The sequence below is a fragment of the Lithobates pipiens genome, unplaced genomic scaffold, assembly GCF_037356315.1.
Source record: "Lithobates pipiens isolate NorthernLeopardFrog02 unplaced genomic scaffold, aLitPip1_a1.2 Scaffold_8, whole genome shotgun sequence".
Classification (NCBI taxonomy): Eukaryota; Metazoa; Chordata; class Amphibia; order Anura; family Ranidae; genus Lithobates; species Lithobates pipiens.
Window position 1 is genome coordinate 403,151,304 of NW_027507903.1, and position 12,312 is coordinate 403,163,615.

The following is a 12,312-nucleotide window of genomic DNA, read 5'->3' on the forward strand; positions in this document are numbered from 1 at the left end:
TACCATATATTTAGGCATTTATAGTTCATCTCAGCGGTTTTGCTATCTATTTCCGAACTATGCGTTCATTTCAATATTTTACTTATTGTTTCTTTATCCCTCTATGTTCCTAAATCATTTTCCCATTTTTTAATATATGGCAGGATCCCCAGTTCGCCAACCGACATCAATAGCCTATACATCCTATAAATAATTCCTTTAGAGTTGTCTGTTGTGCAGAGTCGCTCCACCATAGTCAACTCATCTTCAGATCTTATTGGTTGAGGTAAACTTCCAATGAAGTGGGCCAGCTGGAGGTACCACCATTCACTAATTAACATTAATCCCCTGTGTTCTAAATCTTTATATGATATGAGTTTCCCTTCTTTAATAATATCTTTTATTTGTATTTTATCTTTTTTCATCCAATTCCCTCCTAATACCCCTCTTCCTGGTGGGAAAAAATAATTTTCCTTCAGTGCTATGAACAGTGAGTTGTAGTGACCATTTAATTATTTATATACCCCATCCCAAATCTTAAGTGCAATCCGTGTCAACTCATTTGTATTTGAATCTAGTGCCCTAAATTTGGAGAGTTCCACACTATCTTACCAAGTTGTGCCTTGCTATATGTGCATTCTAAATTCACCCACCTTTTTTTCCTTTCTTTCTCCCCTACCCATTCGACTATTCTAGACAGCACTATCACCTTGTAATAATTTTGAATGTCAGGAACTGCTAACCCCCCTCGCTATTTTCCTATTTCAATACTGAGAAAGAAATCCTTGGTTTTTTATTATTCCACACAAAATTGATCAACAGGGATTTCAACGTTAAAAAATAACAAGCAGGTATTTTGATCGGCATCATCTGGAATTTATATAGGATCTTTGGGAGTATAAACATCTTTAACGCGTTTATTCATCCCAGCCAGGATAGTGGTCTATTAGTAAATCTTCTAAGTTTTGTTTTGATTTCATTTAATAGTGGGATGTAATTTAATTGATAAATCTTCTTCAAAGATTGCTAATTTTATTCCTAAGTATTTCAGTTCTTTCCCCCATGTAAATTTGCATTTCTTTTGAAGCTGTTGTACTTCTTGTTTACTAACATTGATATTTAAGATTTCAGATTTTGTTTGGTTGATTTTAAAAATTAGACATTCCCCATAGTATTCCAGGGCCTTAATCAACTTAGGCATTGTATTTTTGGGTTTACTAATATAAGACAATACGTCGTCTGCAAATGCTGCAAGTTTATGTACCCAATTTCCCACCTTAATTCCTGTAATTTACAGGTTATTTCGGATCGTAGGGAGTAATGGTTCCAGCGATATCACAAATAAGAGGGGTGATAGTGGGCACCCCTGTCTGGTCCCATTTTTCATCTCAAAGGGAGGGGAAGGTGTCCCAGTTATCTTTACAGTTCCTATAGGGTGATGATAGAGTGTTTTAATCCATTGGGCCATCCTTGGTCCAATTCCCATTTTTTCCAATGTCTGGAACATGAATCCCCAGTCTACCCTGTTGAAGGTCTTCTGAGCATCCATTGACAGTAGTAGTACCGGGGGTCCTGCCTCCTCCCTTTGAGATAGCAGCAAAAGGGTTCTCACCCCGTTATCCTTTCCCTCCCTACCAGATAAAAACCCCACCTGGTCCAGGTAAACCAGTGACTTCATCAATGTCTTCATTCTACCTGCCAATATTTTGGCAAATAATTTAGTATCTGCATTCAACAGCGATATTGGTCTATAGCTGGAACACATAATCTCGTCTTTCCCCTCCTTCCGGATTACCGCTATTGAAGCTGTCAATGCCTCTTTACTCATCTTATATTCCACCCCTAATCCATTCATATATTTGCATTGTCTCTGGATCAAGATATCTTTAAACTTTTTATAATAATAAATTGTTAGTCCATCGGGACCAGGACTTTTCCCGGGGACTGAATCTATTAGCGTCTTGTTTATTTCCTCCTCCGTTATAGGGCTTTCTAAGTTTTCCTTTTCGTTTTCAGTAATCTTATGCAATCTAGCGTTATTTAGGTAATCATTTATTCTTCTTATTTTTTCTCCTGTCGCCTCCTCCTTATTTTTTACTGCATAAAGTCTCTCATGATAAGTTTTAAATGATTCTGCTATTTCTTTTGTTGTGTGAACCATGTCCCCATGTTCCGTTTGGATTTTCTCTATATAGTTAATAGATTTTTTCCTTTGAAACATTCTTGCTAAATATGTAGTAGATTTGTTACCTTCCTGGTATCTTTCTTTGGTTAAATGATTAAAGATTTTTTTTTGTTTCCTGCGCCATTAGCCCCCTTAGTTCTTCTCTTTTGGTTATTAGCTTCTGGAAGAGCTTTCTATCTGTAATACAATTTTTATGCTGTTGTTCTGCTCTGTGGATTTCATCCCTTAGTTTTTTAATCTTATTGGAGCACTCTTTTTTTTTACTAGTCCCCAGGGCTATCAAGATCCCTTTATGGGGGTGCCATAGGGCTTGCCCTGAAATCTCCTCTGTGCTATTTATTGAGAAATATTGTTCTAATTCTTTGTGCACTATTTCATACCCCTCCTTATCACGGATTAATTCTTCATTTAAATGCCACGAGAAGGCTTGTCTATGGTTACCAGGTATCTGCATTTTCATCTTTACAGGAGCGTGATCTGACAGTGTAGTTATTTCTATATTGGTTTCTATTACACTTTCAAGTGCTTTTTGGTCAACAAGAATATAGTCGATCCTAGAGTATGTCCCGTGCACAGGGGAGTAGAAAGTATTGTCCAATAATTTCGGATGTTGAACCCTCCAAGCATCTATCAATTGGCTACTGCTCAATTTTTGTTTTATCTCTTTTAGTTGTACGTTACTCGTCCCCTGTGCACTGGACGTACTATCTAACTTTGGGTCGAAGCAAAAATTCATGTGTCCCATCATGATCACATGACCACTCTTAAACTCCTGCAACCTGGTCAATATTCCATTTAAATATTTTATAGGATTTCTATTCGGAGAGTAAATGTTAACCAGTGTGCACCTCATATTTTCTAGTTTACCCTTTAGGAAGAGAAATCTTCCCTCTGGGTCCATCTCTCTTTCCTCCAGGGCTAAACGAATATTTTTTGCAAATCCTATTGCTACTCCCCTCCCCCTATTTGTTATTGTATCACCGTGATACAAACTCATGTAATCTTTGCAGTAAAGCCTAACCTTGATTTGTGAGAAATGTGCGTTTCTTGCAAAAATATCACCTCTGCCTCATATTGCTTTAATTCTTTCAAAATCTTATGCCTCTTATTTGATGTATTTAGCCCCCTAAAATTAATAGCCATTGTTTTTGCTATCCTGGTTTTTCTTGCCTATACCGGGAGTTTTCCCTACTGACATTTCTCCCATCAGGGGTGAACAAACTCGATGATATAATGATATAGCAATCTATAATATAAAAAAATCTAATTAAAAACATATAAGCTTTATATACCAGGCAGAAAAAAAAAAAAGCGGGGGGAGGAGAGATGGGGAAAAAGAGAAAGAAAAAGAAAAAGAAGGCCCCCCCTCCTCCATGGCTAAACAAGCGGTTTATCTGGAAAACTTTACCTAATGAGGTATATACTCGAAGATCAGGGTGCCTGTCGCTTTAGAATATAAATATATCGGAAGAATGATTTGAATAAAAACAAGGTGTCATGCAAATGCAGAGTATCCTGCAGGTTCCTTCCAAATGCATTAGACCTGAAATGGTAGACATAGAGGGATATATGGAAATCTGGGTTATTGTTGTATCAAATTCCAAGCCTATTTCCAATGTGAACGTGTGTTCCTATATAGAAAAAAATAATATAATAAAAATGTAGTAAAAAATAGGAACTGTGCAGGCAGCTATTTAAAGGTAAGGAGGTGTCCGCAGAAGAGACTCACAATGTATAGAGAGATTCCATAACCACCATAGGTATGGTGCCACTTCCGCGTCTCAGCGGGAAAAGGCAGAAAAACAAAGAGAATGACCGCCCGGTGGCGTCTAGATAGAAAGCCATAGTTGGAGTGCCGTGTAGCATGAATCAGCCTACAATGCCAGTAGTAAGTAAGTATAGGTAAAACCGTATAGTCTCATACTTACGAATTCTACAAGGAGAGGGGTTATCTCTAATTAAATCCTTAAACAGAAAACAAGATAGCTGCCTGGGTACCTCAAGTCCACCTTCGTGTATGTATAAGGCTGAATTAGCATATATCTGACTTGCACCCATAATTGCCTTGTCCCATCCCCAGGGAATAAACATAGGAGAGAAGCTGGAAGATGCAGTCCAACCACCTATTACCTATAAGACAGATTCAATGGTTCGTTTTATCCCCAAATGCATATATTCACCTCCTTCTATCAGATAAGAGTACTTACAAGCGGCAAAGCATTCCTCTGTGTGGAGCGTGTGGATGGCACTCAAATGTCCCAACAGCTGATGTGTTTTAAATATAGATTAATGACCATCTGATTGGTTAATCCTTTGCTTACGAAATAGGGAAGGTGTGTGTTATTCAGATGAACCATCCCCCTTTGGGTGGTGAGGCAATCAACGTGCTCCATGTATCTGCATGATTGCATAGTTCAGCCAATCAGAATTAGCATAGGCATAAAGCCTCGCACGGCCACATTCATCCCCGAAGCGCAGCGTGTATTACAAAAGCCGCGTCATTGCAGCACACGCTCACGGCGTGTAGTGGAACACGACGTTACCTTACAGAACTGACGTCACTCCATAGATGCCGGTGGGGTTCCCCTCACGCGCCCAGCGGAAGTGATGTCATATAGTGTGCTACTCTAGCTGAGAATGGAACGCTGCGGCGGCCAGTGTTGGAACGCACTGGCATACACATCGCAGGCGGAAATAATAATCAGATGACATGGTTACAGACAAAAGATTACATAAACAGAACAAGCAACTCCCAAAAAAATAAAAATAAATAGAAAAGCCACCACAAATTAATACAGACTAAAAAACCGGTGTATACTAATAATGGACATTTGTCCACTATAGTTAACGGAAACACAAAAATTGTGGAAGAATGAAAGAGGAGCTGCTGGACATGACTAACCAATAAGTAAGATGTTAGAACACACCGATGGAAAATGAAATGCTAATTCGTTATTTCAATGTCGAAATCCGCAAATGGCCATGGGGGGGAGGGAGAAGAAAAAAAAAAGGGGGGCGCACAACTAAAAATCACCAATCCCCTCAACCACGTCAGTTGTCTTACAGCCCCTACGTAGTATCATATTTTGGCAATGATAATATTCCCTGAATCAAAAATATAGCTGGCATACTAAATTACATGCCCTCCAAACCATCCCACATCCCTGAGGAAAACCCCTCCAAAAATGGTCTAAAACTTACACATTCATTGAGACCTGGTGGGCTGGTGGCACGAAGGTCCATTATCCATCTAGTTTCTCTCTGTAGCAGAATTTTGTCCCAGTCACCTCCTCTGGGGTTGGGGTGAATCTGATCTAATACTGTAAATTTAATCTTAGGGAAGTTGCCACAGTGCACGTCACGTGCATGTCGGCCCAATGTTAGGTCCGGATTACACGTACACTGAGTACATGTCTGCCAATTCTTTTACAGAGCGGTTGTTTAGTTTTGCCCACATAGAAGGATCCACAGTTGCAAGTTAGAAGGTAAACTACCCCTTAAGTCTGGCAGTTTGCAAAATGTAAAGGCCTGAGGATCCTTCCATTGGGCAACACAACTTTCTGCTCTGTGTTTATGAATTGACATTGGGGCAACCCCCACATTTAAAAGTACCATAACTCTTACATGGATCATCCCTAAATTTCCCCATATATTCACTTTTCACTAAGCGATCTCTCAGAGATTTTGAGCGCCTATAAGTGATTGATGGATTTTTGGGGATAAATTGTCTGATCGTTGGATCAATGGATAAGATGTGCCAGTGTCTCTTCATAATTTTTTGTATAGCCGTGTGTTGCAAAGTATATGTCATACCCAACCTAGTTGGTTCCAATTTGCCCCTGGTCTCCTTCTTACTTTTACTGAGATTACCCCTTAATAAGTTTTGTCTCTCTTGTGTGCAAGCTCTTTTGAATGCTTTCTTCAAGCATGTGTGGGAATACCCACGCTGTAATAGGCGTTCCTGTAATTTTTTGGACTCAATCATGAATGTAGATTCCTCTGTACAGTTTCTCCTAATGCGTAAGTATTGGGAGTATGGGACTGATTTGATAAGGGGGGCTGGATGTGAGCTGGTCGCATAGGGAATTGTATTACCCGCAGTCTCTTTTCTGTGTAGAGAGCTGGTAAGTTGACATTGAGGGTCCCTGGAGATAGTCACGTCCAAAAAGTTCACCCTAAAACTATTGCATGTTACGGTGAACTTTAGATTCAAAGTGTTATCCTCCATGAGTTTCATACAGCGAATCAGAGCATCTTGAGTGCCATTCCAGGCAAAAACAATGTCATCGATGTAACGGTACCGAAAAAGTATCTGATCGCAGGGCACCTCACTAAGTGACAGAAAGGAATTCTCTCATTCCCCCAGATACAGGTTGGCATATGAGGGAGCACAGCATGTCCCCATAGCCACCCCCTGTATCTGGAGGAAATAGGATCCATTGAAGTAAAATGCATTGTTTGACAAAATAAATTTCAATACCTGTAAGATGAATTGATGTAATGGTTTGTCATCTCTATGGGATTGTGATAGGAAATGTTGTACAACCTCTAAACCCCTTTCATGAGGGATAGAACAATAAAGTGCCTCCACATCAACTGTGACCAAGAGAGCATCGTCAGGGATGTGGAGGCCTTCCAATTGTTGTAGCAGATGGGTAGTGTCTCTTAAGTAGGAAGGTAAGTTGGTTACTAGTGGGCGTAATTGCTCATCAATGTATCTACTTCTCCGAGATGCTACCCCTACCAGACACAATGGGTCTTCCGGGAGGATCCTTCAGGTCCTTGTGGACCTTCAGCAGACTATAAAAAGTGGGAATCTTAGAGTGTTTCGTTCGTATAAACTCCCATGTGTTTTGTGTAATGATATTTTAAAGATATGCTTGATCAATTAACCGGAAAAATTCATTATCCGATTTCTCGCTATGGGTCTTCGAAATTTGTCTATACCATTCCTTATTGAATAAGATCTTGTTACACATAGTAAGGTATTGTTCATTACTCATAACTATGATGTTGCCCCCTTTGTCAGATGGTTTAATGGTAAGTTGATGTTGTTTTTGCAGTGTAGTTAAGGCGAATCTTTCAGAGTTTGAGAGGTTATCTGCAGGTGTTCTTTTTGACAACTTTCGAATATCATTTGTTACCATAGTAACAAAAGCATTTAAATTCATATTTTGGGCCAAAGAGGGAAATTTGTTTGGCTTTTTCTTTAGACATGTTTTATCTTGAATGCTGTCAAGATCTATAGTGTCTATTACATCCCTCTGTTCCTGTTCCTCCAAAAGGGATACCAAGTCATCTAGGGCTTGTCTCTCCTTTTCTTGGGATGTCATGTCTTGTTTAGGTTTAGTATATAAATATTTTAAAATAAATTTTCTTGAAAAAAGTTGTACATCTTTTATGGCTTCAAAAGTATCTACATTGGAGGAGGGGCAAAAAGTAAGGCCCTTGCTTAGAAGGGTAATTTCATCTATTGAAAGTACATAGTTTGATAGGTTAATGACATTGAAAGTTGTCTCTGAAGTTACGACACCTGCTTTTTGTCATTGTGTCTCTGTATTGTCATTTTTAGCATTTGTGTGTGAAAACTCTGACGTGGGACGTCCTTGTGAGGGGGGTCCACTCCGTGTGTTCCCTGATCTTAGTGTACGGTCCGTCCCCCCTGGTAAAGATGGGAGTTGTGTATTATCTGAGGTTTCTGTTGTTTGTTTCCTATTTGCCGAAACAGGTTCAGGTGAATGCCATTTTTGTTTCCTAGTTGCTTTTTTTGAAGTTTGGGAACATGTGGATGACATTGAATTCAGGGACGAATTAGAACCTAGATCCCCTTCTTTATTTTTGTATGGATTTCTTTGCCGTTTGGGGATTTGTTTATCCCCCCTTTGATATTGTCGACCCTGCGGATTGCGAGGGAGCCAGCGATACGCTTTTCCCTCATTAAAGGCTACCTTATCCCTCCAAAATTTTCTTTCCCTTGCTGAAATAGAGTCTTTAACCAGGAGATCTATGTTGGTCTTAATGCATTCCTCCTGTTCCTTATACGAGGGTGCCTCCTTAAAGGAATCTAATTTATTATAAATCAGCTCAATTTCCTTTTCCAGTGTACCTATTCGCCTCTGGTATTCCTCTATTAGCAGGCGCATCATAACTTTCGTACATTGTTGTAAATTATTTTCCCATTTCTTCTTAAAGGTATTATCCAGATTCTCTAATACTGGAAAAATATGGATCCTCAAACCTAAGCGGTTTATATCATCCTGTATGTAATGTTCAAAGTTGTCCACCTGCCAATAGAGGGATATTTTGTTCTCTACTGCTGTTTTAAGTTGAAAAAAAAGGGAATTCATTTCTGATTCTTTCGCTTCTTTTAGACCGTGTTCTCTTTATTGGCCCATAAGGGCCTCAAACTCTCTACCTTTAAACATACTGGGGGCAAAATGGAAGGAAAAACAAAACAAACAAAAAACAACCCAACCTATTCCTACCTAGTTTTCTAGCTTCATAGTTACATCCAACAGATTACACTGAATATATAATCCACCTAAGTATATATGCACATCAAAACCAATATACTTGAATGAAAACTAGTAAAGATATAGCCCAATTCCTTGGCCCATTTGCAATTCCATATGCGGGGATGGGTATTTGCTATCCGGTATATCTATGAACAAAGAAAGGAACTGCAAATGGGTCAAATTTTGGTGAAGTGGTCCAATCCCAGTTAAACTTTACAAAGAAGAGCTTCCCCCTAAATAGGTGGTATTTTAAATGACCATCAACACCAGACACAAGTACACAAAATAATATACAATTTTTATTATAAATTACAAAATGTACATATCACCACCAGAGGGACACGTGAGCTAAACAGTATCCTCCTGGTGTATAGACAAATGAACAATCACATAAACAAAACAAAATATAATTGATAAAAATGCTTGACCTATATCACCCACACCCAACGCTTTTCCAGTTGCTGATAACCTTCATCAGGGGTGAACAAACTCGATAATATAATGATATAGCAATCTATAATATAAAAAAATCAAATTAAAAACATGTAAGCTTTATATACCAGGCAGAAAAAAAGGGGGGGGGGGAGAGATGGGAAAAAGAGATGGATGGGTCATATATTGTTCGTACTTTCTGCAGTTATACTTTTTGGGGTTTTTGGGGCGCCGCCCTTGGGAGTTTGTTTTGAGGAATTTACTCGTGGTGCTTTTCTTAACCCCTCTTGTTCATTTCCCCAGTTTGTTAGTCCTCTCGTCTCCCAACTGCTCAGTAGGGAACACTCAAAAAGATTCCCATTTTACTTTATCGCACGGCAAGTTTACAACACACCCCTTTGGGCGGACCTCTTCTTAGTTATTGACTTACTTGCTGGCCCTCAAATTAATATATTTACATGGTATATTTATTAAAGATCAAGCTTCCTCTAATAGAGATATTTTCTATATTAATGAGGGTGTATCTTATTTTGGCATCTCGTATTTTGTGGGGGAGAGACCAGAAATTTTATGTATCTACAGTATACGTTCCTGGTAGAAACAAGTTTAGATATTCCCTTTAAGGTGGCCTTATATTAGCCAGTTCCTCATTTATTTTTGTGTCGCCTGATTCACGGGTGTATCTCTACAGCAGATTAGTACAATCAAGCGGCAATATCTGTTATTTCCTAGTGTGAGGGAAAAAAAAAACCCCACACTGCAGCCTGCAGAGCGAATTTGTAAAACAGCGTTCGTTAGTTTACTCAGGCTTTGCCTAGATTGTAATATAGCAAGCTGTCATTCCAGACCATCTAGACCATCCATCCGGATGCTCAGTTATTTACTCAGTTCTTTAAATCATAGGAGGGTTCCACAACAATTTTCAGCCTGTGATCATCTAGGGGGTCTTAAAACATCCTTTATCTACCATTACACTTCAGGACCCTGATAGTAATACACTGACAGCCGGTTTATAGGCAGTAGGATAAGAGATAGCAGCGCGGTGTAACTTATCTGTATCAGCGTTGCCACTGTATGTTTCCTCCTAATTCTTCTAATTCTCTTCCGAGTGTGTGTGTCTCTGCACTCAGACATCCTTGCTTCCCCCAGATCATCTGACAGAGGGCTGGTATGGGGGGGGGGGCAGGCGGGGGATGGGAGACGACCACTAGTGTCTCATGCACGTCTGTACCCAAGCCGGCGGGCAGGCAGGTTCCGAAGCAAGCTCGAGTGGCTGGTTCATCGGTACCGCCAAAGCCTCTCACCCTCCAGCTATATCCAATCCCCACATCTGTGCTCCCACTCCGGCCAGCCTCCTCAAGCCCCTCCCTCCGTGCTGGACATCCTCACGTCAACCCCGCAGAGCCTGTTTCTGAACCTACCCCTTATTGCTGGTGTTGTTCTGTTTCTGTAATATAGGCATCTGCAGCGTTTACAGTGGGTGTTGTGTGCCTCCTGCACAGTATACACCTGACACTACCCCTTATTGCTGGTGTTGTTCTGTTTCTGTAATACAGGCATCTGCAGCAGTTAGAGTGGGTGTTATGTGCCTCCTGCACAGTATACACCTGAAGATACCCCTTATTTCTGGTAATACAGGCATACTATAGACACCCCCAGGCATGATATTTAAAGGAATAGTTCACTTTTTTTTCACTTTAATGGTCATTAAAATCAGTGCTCCTGAAAAAACGGGCATTTAAAAAAAATTTTTTTTGCATTGATCCATGTCCCCTGGGGCAGGAGCCAGGTCCTCAAACCCTTTATAGGACAATATCTTGCATATTAGCCTTTAAAATTAGCACTTTTGATTTCGAGCGTTTGAGTGTCATAGACTTTAATGGGGTTCTAAAGTTCATACGAATTTTAGGTCCGTTCGAAGGTTCTGGTGCGAACCGAACCGGGAGGTGTTCGGCTTATCCCTAGTCCCAAGTACTTGCAGCCAATCTGCTATCAGTACACCTCCATCTGATTTTAACAGGCAAATTTCCCTACCCCAGTTGCTAAACCGTAAAAAGGAATTCGGTTCCAGCCTCGCACATGCTCAGCATCTGAATCCTAGCTTAGCCAAATTGCTATCTCTGCAACTACTGCCTTTTCAGCTAGTAGACTTTGCCCCCTTTTGTGAATTTGTGGAATGTGCTGCACCTCAGTGGCAGGTTCCAAAACACCATTTTTTTTCATGGAAGGCTATTCCGGCTCTCTACCTGCATGTGAAAGGCAATGTTTTGGCCTCATTGGACAGAGCAGTTAGCAGTAAGGTGCATATTACTGCTGAGACATGGTCTAGCAGGCATGAGCAGAGATGTTACCTTTCCTTCATGGCACACTGGGTATCTCTGCTGGCAGCTGGGAAGCATGCAGGACAGGGTTCAGTATTGTTGGAGCTTGTTCCATCACCACGCCTCCAAAATGCTAGTGGTGGTTCTGCCACAGCTCTCTCCTCCACCCCCTCCTCTTCTTCTTCTATGGCCTCTTCTGCAGATTCTTCCTCTGAACCAGCAATGCTCCCTAAGCATTCAGGCAGAAAGATGCCATGAGGTGCTTGAGTCGGTCTGCTTAGAGGACAGGAGCCACACTGGGGCAGAGATTCTGTCAGCTCTGCAGGGGCAGGCTCAGAGGTGGTTGACGCTACACCAGCTTCAGCCAGGAATGGTTGTATTTGACAATGCCACCAACCTTCTCTCTGCCCTCCGACAGGGACACTTGACCCATGTCCCATGTTTGGCACACATCCTGAATTTGGTGGTGCAGCAGTTCTAGGTACCCAGGCTTACAGTGTCTCCTGAGGCTGGCCAGAAAAGTCTGTGGTAATTTCTGCTGGTCATATAATGCAAGTCCTCGGCTGGCTGACATTCAAAGGGAATGCAACCTGCACACCAACCGCCTCATTTGCGACATGCCCACCAGGTGGAACTCAATGTTGGCAATGCTGCAGTGGCTGCACATGCAGCAGAGGGCCATCAATGAGTACCTGTGTGGGTATAGCACCAAGACAGGGTCAGAGGAGCTTGGCTTCTTTTCTCCATGCCAGTGGCTACTGATCAAGGATACTTGCACTGTTCTGTAACCATTTGGGGAGACCACAAGGATGGTGAGCAGTGACAATGCATGCATCAGTGATACTGTCCCTCTTGTCTTCCTGTTGGAGCACACGTTTTG